The 16265-nt window shown below is 43.1% G+C and overlaps 1 pseudogene; it reads right to left on the bottom strand.

Moving 5' to 3' along the window:
• Positions 1-640: 640 nt before the first annotated feature.
• Positions 641-2047, bottom strand: LOC110287052 (annotated as a pseudogene).
• Positions 2048-16265: the final 14218 nt, after the last annotated feature.

A 16265-nucleotide genomic window follows, 5' to 3' on the forward strand; every position in this document is an offset into this window, starting at 1 on the left:
CACTATAGCAACAGGCCTGGAGATGCTGCAGAATACAAGGCGGAGCTTATCTGCAGTGGCAGAGGAATGGAGTGCACAGGATGTGAGGGAGGCCAAAGCTGTTGAGAAAAGCAAGTCAGGGCCAGGGCCAGGGACAAAAGTAATCTACACCAGAACCCTGTACCCCACGGCCCCAGCCCCTACTCTTGCTGTCTCCTGACTCTAGACCAAGGCTGGGAATTCACTGGGTAACTTTCTATAGGAGAAAAGTACACAGAGATGTTGCTGCCCTTTTGTGATAAAGTCCATAAAGGCTTGTGATAAAGGTTTCCATTCCTGCATTCCTCCTTCGCCCCTGGCTCCAGTAGGGTCATATGATAGATAGCTGGGTTCTGTTGTGGGGTTTCACAGGCTTTAATTTCCCAGGGTGTCCCAGCCCACTAGCGCCACACTATGGCCAAGCGTGAGCATTACAAGCGTTGGTGGCCTAATGGATGGGATTGGGGAAGGGATGGGGCAGGGGCTAGAAGAGGGCCTCCAAATGGCCATCAAGGCACAGGCACTACACACATGGTGTTGTTGAAGCCACAACCAGGGCACCACTTGGTCAGCACAATGGTCACATCTCCCTTCTTGAAGAAGCCTTTGGCCTTGCCAATATTCATGGGAAATTTACATGAAGGTTAACATCCTTAGTCCAGGCGTCATATACCTCAGAGGGAAGATGCTGAGGTACAGATGGGCCTGGTGAGCAGTCTGGGGATTGCTCCATGTGATCAGCCTCCAGAGGGTAGTCCCCTTTGGCTGTTCCTCCTGACAGCATGATGCAGTCTGCTCTATCTAGGATGACATTGGCCACATCACTGGCTTCAGCATGGGTGGGGTGTGACTTCTTGATCATGCTCTCCAGCATCTAGAAGGGGACAGTCAAGGGCTCTTGTAAGAGACCATCACTAAATGGCAGAAGACCAGGCTGAGACGTTAGGCCACCTTCAGTGATAATTGCCAAGATGATCCCTTGAAGATTGTGCAGGTGCACAGATCACAGCTGTGTGTGCCCAAAGGACAGGACAAAGGCAGGTCCCCTAGGTGGAGAATGCAGAAGGAAGGAAACAGCACATGCCTGTGTGGCACAGATGACAGGCTTTTCAGCTCACTTGCATCGTCCAATCACCATCTTCTGAGCCAGGAAGACCTCTGCAGGAATCTCAATGCCCAGGTCACCACGATCCTGTCACTGTCCTCCAAAATCTCATCAAACCTGTGGACACCTTCATGGTTCTCTATTTTGCTAATGATCTTGATGTTCTTGCCCTTCTCTCCCAGGACCTTCCAAACCCCATGCACATCGGCTGCCTTGTGGATGGAAGATGCAAACACCATGTCTACATCTTGCTCCGCTTCAAACTTCAGATCCTGGACTCCCTTTTCTGACATGGTGGGGAGGTCCACAGCAGCCCCTCTTGTTGCCCAAGGAGCTACCATTCTCTACCTCTGTCACTAGGAAGTCAGCACCTTTCTCTTTCACCTGCAGTGAAATGAATGTACCATCCGCTTAGATCTTGCTGCCCACCTCGACCACCTTGCAGATGTTCTTATAGTCCAGCCACGGGATGCTCTCGTTACAGTATTCCATGTAGGTATTGTCCAGGATCCCTTCATTATTTCCACTTTTGCATGTGCTGTTACCCTTAATGTCTCATCCCAATCTCAGATTCCTTTGTGTCCAGAGCCATGGAAAGTGAATGGTAGAGAATGAGATCAGGAGCTTTCTGTGGCTGCATGGATGCTCTTGATGGTCTTTGCATGGTACTCATTGGTTCTATGAGAGAATTTCAGCCGAGCCACATTCATTCCAGACTTAATCATCTCCTTCAGCATCTCCACAGATTGGAAAGCAGGGTCAATGGTACAAATGATGCCAGTGTTGTGGGCCGTGATGGGCACAGGGTCAATGTCCAGGCTGCACATGTGTTCGAGGAACGTTGTCAACTATGGCTGCATGGAGATGCTGGGTCTGAATGGAAGCAGTCATTGCTTTGCTGTGTGGCTTTGGCATGGTTCCTGAGGTCTTCAGTGTAGTAGGGTGCACTCTGGATCCTGCTGTAATACCTAAATTAGACATCTGCAGAATCAGGACACCTCACTGCTGTCCTTAAAATGTCTTGATCTCTCCCCCTCCCTACTCCTACACATACTCTCTCCCTTTCTCCATCTGTCCTATCCCTCATTTTCCCTTTTTTCTTGCATCTCCCACTTTCACTTCTGCACTTCTTCTCACTCATTCCTTTCCTCATTTTCTGGAAACCTTCCCTCTTCTGATTTTTGAAGATGATGATTCTTGGAGCTTCCCATTGTTTAATTTAAATGCAATGCTTTATTGGTTATTTGGAAATTTCACATAACATGGTCTCAGATCCCATTTACTTCCCAGTCCTCTCAGGTCCACTCCCACTCTTAAGACCTCCACCAAAACAAAAGAAGAAAAAAAATACTAAGTCCAATTTGTGTTGCCCATATGCTCGCTGGAGCATGAACAAACTAGCCAGCCCTTTAAAGATTACCAAGTCCTTTCCAACCCCACCAGAAGCCATCATCAACTGTGAAGAGCTACACTTCATCACCCTTACCATAATTTTTAGGAGTTATCTTCAAAGAGTTTCTTTTTGGGGGTGAGATGGAAGTGGGGAGATAAGTTGTTACAGAAAGAAGCCGTCTTTGCCTCTCATTCGCAACTGTGAGGCCACAGTCACTGATATCACTGCAGAGGAAGCCTCTTGTCCTTCACAGTCAGCAGCAGCACAGATGATGGATGTCCACATAGTTTCTGGCTATAGCAGAAAGCATGGCATCACTGCTCACTTGGCTCTGTTCCACCAGCTTTCCTTCCAATTTCATGAGTTTTAAAAAGCATCTCCTCATGGACCTGCCCTTCTCTAGTTTTTCCAGGAATGCTGTGGGGCCTGCAGATTCCTTCACCACCATCTTGACTCCCTTTGATGCTTATGTAGGACTCTCAGGATTCTCAGAACTGTTTTGAGGTGGCAGGTACTGGCTTCCATCAAAGCCATACTCCAGGTTTTCATCCCCAATGGCTTATTCCTCCGTCTGACTCTGCAGCACTGGCTCCTCCCCACCTGCTCCAGCAGCTCACAGATGGAGTAGATGTTGGGGTGGACTGACTTGAAGTGCTGGATCTAAGCTAGGATGGCAGCCCATGTGGTTGTGCTAAAGAGATCAGAGTCCACATGAGATGGTGCTCTCCTGTAATAACACCACGGAAGAGGCAAACGCAAGTGGGTCAACATGAACTTGAGGCCAGCCTGGACTCCATGGCAAGTTTCAACACAGACAGAGTACATAGAAGGACTCTGAATAAAAATGAAGAAGAAGAAGAAGAAGAAGAAGAAGAAGAAGAAGAAGAAGAAGAAGAACAACAACAACAACAACAACAACAACAACAACAACAACAACAACTAGTGTGAAGCCTCCTGAATGGAATCCCAGCTTATTAGGAAACAGAAGCAGGTGTATTGGTTGATTCCAAACATAAGGCCAACAGAGTAGCACAGTGATGCCCTATATCTCACAAAGAAAAGAAAGAGCAAGTAGATGAATAGGGCTTAGTAGGGAGCACAGACACAAACTGTCACTCACATCAACAGGCAATTGTATAAGGGACAAGTGCAATGTGCTGACGTAAATGATGCTGAGACACTTGGAGATCAGCAGGCAACAGAATGTCCTTGAGCCCAAATCTCTTACTATATTAAAAAATGCCTCTTGTGAGACTACGCCGGGGCCTAGCAAACACANAAGTGGATGCTCACAGTCAGCTATTGGATGGATCACAGGGNNCCCAATGGAGGAGCTAGAGAAAGTACCCAAGGAGCTAAAGGGATCTGCAACCCTATAGGTGGAACAACAATATGAACTAACCAGTACCCCGGAGCTCTTGACTCCAGCTTCATATGTATCAAAAGATGGCCTAGTAGGCCATCACTGGAAAGAGAGGCCCATTGGACATGCAAACTTTATATACCCCAATACAGGGGAATGCCAGGGCCAAAAAGTGGGAGTGGGGGGGAGGGTATGGGGGACTTTTGGGATAGCATTGGAAATGTAAATGAGATGGTCTTAGTTGCTTTGCTAGAAAGATGTAGTAAAGTGAGAATCAAGACTAAAATGTGCCTGATCCTCACAATAGTAAATAAAGGCGGAATAATAAGAAATACAGGGCGCTTTCAGAATCACACTAAAAAGAGAACTAGGCCGGGGACAAATTTGTGTCTAAGGAAAAACATCTAGGTCCAAGGGTAAAGCCACAGGTGTGCACTATGATGAAGCAAGGCCACGTAAAAACTGTTGCTTTAAACTTAAAATGAGCACATCAGAACAAAACATTGATTTAAATCAACATCCCCTTTAGGTAATACGTAATCCCCTTACGTAACTCCCCCTTTACATAAAATTCTATCTGTGAGATAACTCTTTTCTATTTAGAGAACATTTTGCATTAAGGATATATAGGGCTGAAAGCAATAAAGAAAGGCGATATAGCTATTTCCTGCTTCATTCTGTGTGTGTGTGTGTGTGTGTGTGTGTGTGTGTGTTTCCTGTGAGCAACTCCTTTCTTTTCTGGTTTACAAAGAGTTAACCAGCCAAATCACTAAGGGGCTCTTGGCTGCCTGGCTAGAAAAGAGAGTGCTAGCAGTAAATTTTCCACTTAATCTCCTGCTGCTAGGCAACAGATGTTAATAGCCCAAGCCAGTGGTTTCTAACCTTAGAATAAGCAAGAAAAAAAATCAGGACTTTTAAAGAAGCCATCAGCTTCAGAATACAGCATAGATAGAGAGTTTTAAGGCAGGAGATCATCAGTCTTCTGCCTACATCCAACTCTGTGTCCTGCTTCAAACCATTCCAGGGTGGGCAGGCTACCTGCCCTGGTCTAAGGTGCTTATTTTAGTCCAAAGTCCTATATCTTTGATACATTCTCTGGGAAGGCAGAAGAAGGGAGATCTTTGTGAACTAGTCTGGTCTACAGATTAAGTTCTAGGCTAGCCAGATCTTTCTCAATATTTCTTTGGCTTTCTGGAGTCTTTTGTTCTAGTTCTGTGAAGACCATCATGACCATTTTGATGGGAGATTGCATTGACTATGTAAATTGATTTTGGTCAGATGGTCAATTGCACAATGTTAATGCTACCTATCCATCATCATGGAAAGTGACTTCCATATTAAAGTGACTTCCTCAAACTCTTTTCTTTAGAGATTTAAAGTTTTCACTGTAAAATCCTTTTGCCTCCTCATTAGGTTTATTACCAGATATATATTTTTAAGGCTATTCTGAATTGGAGTGGTTCTATGATGTCTTTCTCAACATGCTTGGTTTGGGTATATATAAAGGCTACCGACTTTCATAAGTTGATTTTGTAACCTGCCACATGGCTGAATGGGTTGATTATTTCTAGAAGTCTTCTAGGCGATTCTAGAACCTGTCAACTTGAGAACATTAACTATCATACAGTTCATAGCAAGTGAAAGCAAGCATGTCGAGAACTTGGTCCCTCTGCAAGTATTAAAATCATGTAACCAGATGGTAGCAGAGTTCAATGCAGCTCTAGTCCATGGTGCTTGGCAGGTGGATGCTGAGGTTAATATAAGGGCCGAGGAGATGTCTCTGCTGTTACATCTTCTGTGCAGACAGGAGGAACTGAGTTTGGATTTTTTAGGTGTTGTATGAAAAAGAAGCACAGGCTAGTTTGACTCTTTAAGTTTAGCACATAGAGGTGTCAAGGCAGACTGAGCTCCACAGCTGCGTGGCTAGTCAGTTGATCCACTACATGAGCACTGGGTTCAGTGAGGAACTATGTCCCAAAAGATATGGTGGAAAGCAACCCAAAAAGACAATGTCAACTTTTGGTCTCCACATGCACAGTCACATACATATGCATGCATAAAGCACATAGGTGTGCATCAACATTTACATTACCCACATGCACACATGAGCACACACACACAGATACACAGGCACACACACACACACACACACACACACACACACACACACACACACGAGGTAGCATGAGTTCAAGGCTGATACTGCAGTACTCTGTCTCAAGAAAATAGGACAACAGTCAAACCTGCACTCATCCTAGCCAGACAAAAATCCTAACAGGGAACAGGGATGAAAACACAATGTCCCCCTGTTCATCAAGAAACCATTTGCAATTGTTAGCTGCCAGGATTACTTCAATGGAGTAATACTGGGGTTTGCAGAGGAGAAACCAGGAAATGTAAATAAATAAAATAACCATTTAAGAAAAAAGAAAAAGGACAAAATAAATACTATAACTTGCATAAATAAAAAGAGAAAATCCAATGTATTTCTACCTTCAAGCAAATAACAATTGAATATTAATGAGCAATACTTTTTACAAACACCACCCAAAATTATGTACACACTGACACACTTAGCTAAGGATGCAAATGGCTTGTAGAATGAAAGTCACAATGGGGCTGTGAGAAACTGAGATGGAAGGGAATGGAGAGAGATGCTTTGTTCTGTGCTTAGTACATTCAAGAGAGTTGAAAATGTCAAAAAGTTTCCCAAATTCACCCACAGATCCGAAGCTATGTCAATGAGAATACTAGCAAGATGTTTGGGGAAACCAAGAATCTGTATATAAAATTCATACTGGAGTGCAAAGCACACTGAATAGCCAAAGCAACACTTAGAGCAAAACCGCAAGGGCAGGGGCTGAGACGCAACCTGACTCACACTATACTAATGCTTCTGGCACTGACATCATGTGGTCCCGATGAAAAGATCAGCCAGAAGCCATGTAGGGGTGGTGTTCATCTGGAATGCACAGCAGCGAAGAGGCAGATGCAAGAGCATCAGCACCAGTTTGAGTCCAGCCTGGTCCTCACAGCATGTTTCAAGCCAGGCAAGGGTACAAAGGAGAAATCTTATTTTTGTCAAATCAAATCAAAGGCAAAGAGAGACAGAAGTTGTAGTTCCTAAATAGAATTCCAGTCACCCTGGAAGTGAAGGACAGGGAACTGCTTCATCTCCAAATTGTAGGCCACCATGAGGCTACAGTGTGACCCTATATATTTTATATTTATATGATATTATATTTTATATATTTCTATATATTTTGCCATTAATTTATTTATTCACTTTACAATAAGATAACAGCCTTCTTCACTTCCCTGTTCCCCCTAACAAACATAGATTCTCCCCTCTGCTTCACTGCTGAGAAGAGCGAGGCCCCCCCCCCCCCAGGGTACCAACCCACCCTGGCACATCAAGTCTCTGTAGGACTAGGCACATCCTTTCCCAGTGAGGCCAGACAAGGCGGCTCGGTTAGGGAAACAGAATCCACAGGCAGGCAACAGATTTAGGAATGGTTCCCACTCCAGTTGTTCTCAGACCCCCATGAAGACCAAGCAACATTTCTGCTACATATGTGTGAGTGTGGGTCTAAGTCTAGCCAATGTATGTTCTTTGGTGGTTCAGTCTCTGAGAGCCTCCAAGGGTCCAGGTTAGTTTTACTCAGTTTGTCTTCTTGTGGAGTTCTTATCTCCCTCAGGCCTGCAGTCCTTCCTCCTATTCCTTCATAAGAGTCCCCAAGCTCCATCCACTGTTTGGCTGTAGGTGTCTGCATCTGTCTGAGTCAGCTGCTGGGTGGACCTTCTCAGAGGACAGTCTCACTAGAGTCTCAGAGACAGTCGCTCCTGTCTGCAAGCATAAGAGAGTATCATTCCATGGATATTTTGTTCCCCCTTCTAAGGATGGAAGTATCCACACTTGGGTCTTCTTTCTTCTTGAGCTTCATGTGGTCTGTGAATTGTATCTTGGGTATTCTGAGCTTCTGGGCTAATATCCACTTATCAGTGATTGCATATCATGTGTGTTCTTTTGTGATTGGGTTACCTCACAATGATATCCTCCAGATCCATCCATTTGCTTAAGAATTTCATAAATTTACTGCTTTTAATAGCTGTGTGGTGCTCCATTGTGTAAATGTACCACATTTTCTGTATCCATTCCTCTGTTGAAGGACATCTGGGTTCTTTTCAGCTTTTGGCTATTATAAATAAGGCTGCTATGAACATAGTGGAGCATGTGTCCCTATTACATGTTGGAGCATCTTCTGGATATATGCCCAGGAGAGGTATTGCTAGGTCCTCAGGTAGTACTATGTCCAATTTTCTGAGGAACCACCAAACTGATTTCCAGAGTGGTTGTACCATCTAGCAATCCCGCCAGCAGTGGAGGAGTGTTCCTCTTTCTCCACATCCTCACCAGCATCTGCTGTCACCTGAGTTTTGATCTTTGCCATTCTGACTGGTGTGAGGTGGAATCTCAGGGTTGTTTTGATTTGCATTTCTCTGATGATTTTTAATCATCAGGGAAAATTTTTGAAAAAAAAATTTTAGGTGCTTCTCAGCCATTCTGTATTCCGCAGTTGAGAAGTCTTTGTTTAGCTCTGTACCCCATTTTTAATAGGGTTATTTGATTCTCTGGAGTCTAATTCTTGAGTTTTTTGTATATTTTTGATACTAGCCCTCTATCGGATTTAGGATTGGTAAAGATCTTTTCCCAATCTGTTGGTTGCCTTTTTGTCTTATTGACAGTGTCCTTTGCCTTACAGAAGCTTTGCAATTTTATGAGGTCCCAATTGTCAATTCTTGATCTTACAGCACAAGCCATTGGTGTTCTGTTCAGGAATTTTTCCCCTGTGTTCATATGTTTGAGACCATACAGAGATGCCCCACCTGGGGATCCATCCCATATATAACCACTGAACCCCAGACACTATAGTGGATGCCAACAAGAGCTTTCTGACAGGAGCCTGATATCGCTGTCTCCTGAGAGGCTCTGCCAGTGCCTGATAAATACAGAAGTGGATGCTCACAGCCATCCATTGGACTGAGTACAGGGTCTCCAATGAAGGAGCTAGAGAAAGTACCCAAGGAGCTGAAAGAGTTTGCAGCCCCATAGGAGGAACAACAATATGAACTAATCAGTACCCCCAGAGCTCCCTGGGACTAAACCACCAACCAAAGAAAACACATGGTGGGACTCATGTCTCTAACTGCATATGTAGCAGAGGATGGCCTAGTCAGTTATCAATGGGAGGAGAGGCCCTTGGTTCTGTGAAGGTTCTATGCCCCAGTATTGGAGAATGCCAGGGCCAGGAAGTGGGTGGGTTGGTGAGCAGGGGGAGGGAGGAGGGGATAGGGTATTTTTGGAGGGGAAACCAGGAAAAGGGATAACATTTGAAATGTAAATAAAGAAAATATCTAGTAAAAAAAAAGAGCGAGTATCATTAACAGTGTCAGGGATTGGCGCTTGCCCATTGCATGGGTCTTAAGTTGGGCCAGTTATTGTTTGGCCATTTCCTCATTCTCTGTGCCATCCTAGTCCCTGTATTAATAGTGTGATCATATATTTTAATGTGATAAAATAAAATGTGAAAGGTTGGTGGTACACATCTGTAGCCCTAACAATCAGAGTTCAGTGACAAGAGAACTGGAACAAAGTCGAGTCCAGCCTGGTCTACATGCTGAATTCCAAGTCTGTCTAGACTAAGGAGTGGGAAACTGACACACACACACACACACACACACACACACACACTAATAGAAATGTACTGTAGTGGCACTTTGTAAGAGTGTGTCACTGACCCATAGCCACACACCTAGTAGGTGATCCATTGCGTCTTTTCCTGCATCATTACCAATGATGAAGGCAATATATGTACTTACAGAAATGTGATCATAAGTTTTTAGACTGGTCTTGTCCATAATAGCCCCAAACCAGAAGCATTCCAACTGTCTCCATGTACAGCATGGGGATAAATATAATATACAGGGGATAAATAAAATGTACAGCACAGGTGAGGCTCCAGGAGGAGGCTGAGGGAAGGAAGGGAAAAGGGGTGCTTTTAACTTTTTAACTTCATTGGCTTGTTTTTCAGTTAAGTGGAATTTTACTGGTTATTTTCTTTATTTACATTTCAAATGTTATGCCCCTCCACAACCCCCTATCCTCTGCCCCCTGTTCCTATGAGGGTGTTCCCCCACCCACTTATCCACTCCAAACTCCCTGCCTGCACATTCCCCTTCGCTGGAGTATAGAGCCTTCTCAGGACCATTGGTGACTGACAAGGCCATCCTTTACTGGATGCCATGGGTCCCTCCATGTGTACTCTTTGGTTGGTGGTTTAGCTCCAGGGAGCTTTGGGGGTCTGGTTGGTTGATATTGTTGCTCTTCCTATGGGGCTGCAATCCCCTTCAGCTTCTTCAGTCCTTCCCCTAATTCTTCCACTGGGGTCCCCGTGCTCAGTTCGAAGGTTGTCTGTGAGTATCTGCATCTGTATTAGTCAGGTGCTGCCCAAGCCTCCTAGGGGACAGCTAATATGAAATGTCTACCGAGATGCTCATGTGCTGGAGCCTAGGGTCTCAGTCAGTGGTGCTATGGTGGAAGGCTGTGAAAACTTTTAGGACATGGGTCCTAACTGTTGACGCTGAGCCATAGGAGTGGGGCTTAAAGGGCAGAGGCTGGGTCAATTTTCTTCCCAGAATCTATGCTTTCTGTTTTACATTCAACTGATGCATGAGAAATGCCATGTTACAAGTTCCCGTCAACAAAGACAGAGGGTTAGCTTTCAGGTCTCTTCCTACAGTGTTCCTACTGTGTCTCTTAAACATTGTGTGCCAGAATAAATCCTTTCTTACTTCGTTGCTTGTGTTAGAAATTTAGTCAGGCAATGAAGTAAGAGATACAGAAAACTCTCATCCTGAGTGGTGTTGTTGCTGATAAACCAGACCATGAAATTTTTGAAACTTTAGAAGTGGTTTGTATAAAGAATGTAAAAGTCTCTGGACCTTCAGGCCAAGGTAACCTTTTATTCTTATAAGGAGAGCTTAATGGGACATTCTGCTGAACATTTAGACAGAAATGTACGTGGTGAAGGCTGTGCGTAGGAGGTTCCAGCCGTTAATGAGAACTCTGTATTTGAGCTACATTATTGCAAAATATCTAGCTATGTTCTCTCTGTCCTGAAAATGTGAGCAAAGCTAAATTATAGAGTAATGGACTAATTATTTTGATAAGAGAAATGTCAAGAACACACAAGTCATTTGGGTCTAGGAGATGGATCATTGGGCAATGTGCTTCCTGCTCTAGCATGGAGTCTGGGTTTGGATGTTCATTATTCATGAAAAAGTCAGGTATATCAGCCCAAACCTGCAACCCTGGCACTGAGAGGAGGGGACACATAGATCTTGGGGATCTACTCTTAGCCTCAATTCTGACCTCCTGTTTCAGTGACAGAGAATAGGGTAGAGAAGCAATATAGACAGGTATCGTAATCTCAGCTCTCATACTTTATGTGTACCCACAAGGAAGAGCTCACCTCTTCACATACATGTGAAGATGCATTCATAAAGACACATGTATAAGATGAAGATGCCATAAAGAATTTTATTGCTTTCTACTTTAGCCTAAAAATTAATTCATAAAATGAATGCAAGAAATTCACTTTTAAAAGTAAACAAAGGAAAACTCAACAGGCAGTAGCAGCGATAGGCTAAGTGTGGAACCCAAGGACCTTGAACCATCTTCCTACCAGAAGAGTAAACCCATTATTCTGAGAAGGGTGACAATGGGAGATTTGTGTCCTGGAAGTACAGCCTAGAGGACATAGCTGGCCACTGTTTTCACATGTGACTGGGCTAGGGGAGAGTTTCTCATCACGGTTACTTTGAAAAGACTTGGGAAGCACATGAAGGGTCATTATGAGTTGATTATTCAATACTATTTTGATCTGAAGGTTATTAGAAATTGAAGTGAAAGTGTGTAGAGACATGCTTTCAAACTTTAATGTCTCTTTTTAGAAATGGTGGAAAAGTTGTAAGGTTATTGAGAAAAGTGTGTGGATAGATCAAGTATAGAAGAAAGAGACTAAGGGGAACAATTTGAGATGGGGAACTTTAACATATCCATCATGTGTTTGGATGGACAACATCTATCTGCCAACCTCCTTCCTCACATTGGTGAGTACTGATTGTATTCATGCCTGCCAAAGCCAATGTTTCTCTCTCCTCTCTGGGAACTCCTTATGACAGTAGCTGAACCACTCTTAGGGACTCAGAGTCATTTCATATATGCTGAAACCCCCAATCTACTAACCATTACTTCTCCTAGACAACTCCTCAGACACAGATGAGCATAGGGTGAGGAACAGAACAACTCACTTGCAGGGACTAATTGTTACTGTCTCTTCACTGTCTTTCTCTATACAACACTGGACCTTTGGCCTGGAGACAATCAGATTGTGTCTCAACATCAAACTGACTCCGATGTCATGAGGACATATAGGACCTGTTCAAAGAGCCCTAGGGAGTATATTCATGAACTAGAGAAGAATCACAAGATGAGGTGAACAGGTGGGGGGGGCAGGCAGAAGGAGCTGTGTTATCAAGGGCCATTGCAGAAAGAATTCTCAGAAAGTGAAAGTAGAGAGGGGCACTTGGGACTGAGACCAAGGTTAGCGCTGGACCTCTCCACAAGTATGGGGATATCTCCACACACAAACACTCAGTGTGCCCATATACAGCATTCTCGAAGACTTCAGATTGGTGACCTGGTCATAAACACATTTGGTGACACTCAGGCTCTTGTAAGTGGAAAAGGAGAACAAATAAGAGCACCAGCACCTCTGACATACTTGGGCAAAGGCCATTGCTCAGGTCTCCCATGTGGCCTTAGCATTGCCCAGTATGGGCTATCTTGACTTCCTAGGTGTACCACTGAGGTTTTCCAACACAGAGTGCACTCAGAGCTGAATGACACACATGTCCAGCAGAGTGGTTACATTTACATATTTGTCTTTTCCAATTCATCCAGGATATTTGCACATCTTTCCTTGAGGAAGTGTGGGCAATGATGAACAAATCACAGAAAAGTGCCTACAATATTATGAAAAAGAAATGACACCAGAATGATTAATCCAGTTAACAGGAAATTATGGTTCAGACTAGCCTGGGTATCTCCCGGTTCCTTCCTTTTCATGCAATAGCTTCTCGCCTATAGCAGGTCACCTCTTTTCACCTTCTTTTTCTTCAGAGAAAAATGTCAAAGATGCAGTTGTTGAACATACTACTCTTCAGTTTGAGGCAGGGCTGAGATAAGAGATCAACCACCCCAAGATTTGGGTCTGCAGCCTCCAATTTCCTCTTCTGCTGGCCTTTGTTAAACACATACTGTGATGGCTATCCTGAAATAAAATGCCTAAACACACAGTTACGCTGTGTATTCTCCCTTGGAGATGGAATGGATTCTGCCTAATTAATTAGTAACCTGTCATAATTTCCTTTCATAGAGGACATCATAAGAGATTTTTTCTACTTCTATCATGTTTAATATTCCAAATAGATTTTAAAAACTGGTTGAGTGCATGTTACTTTTAGCTTCAGAAGATATCATGTATATTTAAGAAGCATTTAACTATTATAAATTATTTTGATGACTTAAAAAAATGTCTGAAACAGCCAAATTGGTTGAAAAGATTTTGGATTAGATAGGTTATGCGTCACCGAGGAGAAGTCAATGGGAAAGTGTCTATTAATACACAGAGTGCCTATTAGGCTGAGGAAAATGACTGCAGAGAGAGGATGCTGAAGCTTTCAGAACATCATTAATACAGTAAAAATACCACAGAAATGTACTAAGACATTCAAGTGCTGCAAGTTTGTTAAATTTGCCTATAAAAATATAATTGGATTCACCATCAGCTCTAGCGAGCCTCTATTAAGCATGTTCCATTAAATCATAATGCCTTACATCAGATGGCAGAACTATCTATCCTATGTAGATAATGTTAGTCAAAGTGCCGTTTTCTGTGACACTTTTTCATAGAATTTAATGATAGTGTTTCTCTTCCCTAAAATATGAGGTCTTCATGATGTGAATGAAAAATTTGCCTCCAGAGTTGCTGATCCTGTTGCCATGGCTTCCAATAAGCTAAGATGAATACTGTCTAATTCCTGTTCAGTACCTTCATCTAGTTTTTGTTAAATTTATAAAAACTTTAATATAAAAATTCTGCAAATGAATAAAACACAATTTTAAAATTAATTTTAATACACTTTTTAGTTATTTTTAATATTATACTATAATTATAGTATTTTCCTGTTCCCTCCCTCCCTCCTACCAAACTCTCCTATGTATACCTTCCTTTCTCTCTTTTAAATTCATGCCCACTTTTATTTATTAATTGTTGTTACATGAGTATATGTACATGTATATAAACAAATATTCCTAAACTCAACCCCCTTTGTCTGTATAATGATTCTTTTTTTTGTTTGTTTTTGTTTTTCTCTGTAGCCCTGGCTGTTCTGAAGCTCACTCTGTAGACCAGGCTGGTCTCAAACTCAGAAATCCACCTTCCTCTGCCTCCCAAGTGCTGGGATTAAAGGCGTGCACCACCATGCCCGGCTTTTTTTTTTTTTTTTAGATTTATTTATTTTTATTTATTTGAGTGCACTGTAGCTGTCTTCAAACACACCAGAAGAGGGCATTAGATGGTTGTGAGCCACCATGTAGTTGCTGGGATTTGAACTTAAGACCTCTGGAAAAGAGGTCAGTGCTCTTAACCACTGAGCCATCTCTCTAGTCCCATGTATAATGATTCTTGAATGTTCTAATGCTTTGATTTAATTGGGAATCTGTGTGTCCAAATGCTGAAGGTCCTTGTCTGCAACTGGATTTTGATCAATCAATAAAGATGCCAGTGGCTAGTGGTTGGGCAAAGGGATACTGGGCAGGATCCTTAGATTTGTGTGGGCTAGGATGCTGGAGAGAGGAGGAGAGAGGAGGGTTGCCATGTTTCAGAAGGAGATGGATAAGATTTAGAGCTGCAGAAGGAACATCATCCAAAATGTAGGTGAGAAAGAATGTGGTCCCCAAAAGGGCTGCTCAGAACCATCTTGGGCAGCAAAGACTAGGGGGCCACCCAGAAGGGACAGGGCAGCAAAGATATATCATAGATTTAGAGGGTGTTGAGTCAGGAGTGCTGGAGTATTATGATAGCCAGGCAGAGAATTAGAACTGCTCAGCCTTTGAGCTAACCAAGGCATTTCAAAAACAAGTGTGTGTGTGTGCTCAAGAATGTGTGTGTCTTTCATTCATGGATCCAAAGAGTTCCTGGGTAGGTGGCTGGAGGTGTGCAGCCCTCCAGGAACACACTTGTATGTGTGGCTTCAGGGCTGACCATTTGGTATTTCATAGCATTTATTTTGATTATAGTCACCCTTCCTCCTAACTCTTATGAAATCTACTCTGCAAATTTTTGTCTTTTTTTTTTTTTTTGAATGACCAATCAAGTCCAATTTGTGCTGACATATACCTTGTGAGTACAGGACCATCCACTAGGTTGTAGTCAATCTGTCAGAGGACACACACTTTTTAAAAAAAATGTAATACTGTTTATTTAACTTAATATTTCAGCATTCTAAACATACAAAAAATAACAGAATATTGCAAATTGCGTTTAGTTCTAGAGGGTTCTTGAACTTCCACTGATGCAGTAGTTTGTCACTTTGCTGGCAACGATGAGTCCTACAGTTTCTTTATAAAGTTTAAAATCTACTGCACTTAACTAAAGAAAAAACTCCAAACACTTCTGCCAGCTGACCCCTCTGCATTCCCACAACTAAGAATGTCAGCAGAACGCTATGCCACTGTGTACAAAAACAAGACAACCTGAAGCTAAATGGATGCCCGCCGCAGTATCAACAGGTCCAGCCTCACAGTGCACACCCTGAGCTACGGCCCCTCCAAGAGGCATCTTGCCCTCACAGCCTCCATGCCAAACAAGGAGCATCAAGAATTTGCCTGGGTTGTTTTGTTCTCTTTACAAACTATAGATATGTACAGTTGACAACTCAGGATTTCTAGCCAATAACCATATAGTTAACACTACCTTATGAATTGAGAACAAAATGCCAGAAACATCTTCAAAAGCCTTGTCACACCAACAGCAAAGTGCACTGAGTGAGGAAGACACGAGAGTGCCTTTTCTTTTTTTAATATTTTTTATTACATATTTTCCTCAATTACATTTACAATGCTATCCCAAAAGTCCCCCATACCCTCCCCCCCACTCCCCTACCCACCCATTCCCACTTTTTGGCCCTGGCATTCCCCTGTACTGGGGCATATAAAGTTTGCATGTCCGATGGGCCTCTCTTTCCAGTGATGGCCGACT

The sequence above is a fragment of the Mus caroli genome, chromosome X, assembly GCF_900094665.2.
Source record: "Mus caroli chromosome X, CAROLI_EIJ_v1.1, whole genome shotgun sequence".
Lineage (NCBI taxonomy): Eukaryota > Metazoa > Chordata > Mammalia > Rodentia > Muridae > Mus > Mus caroli.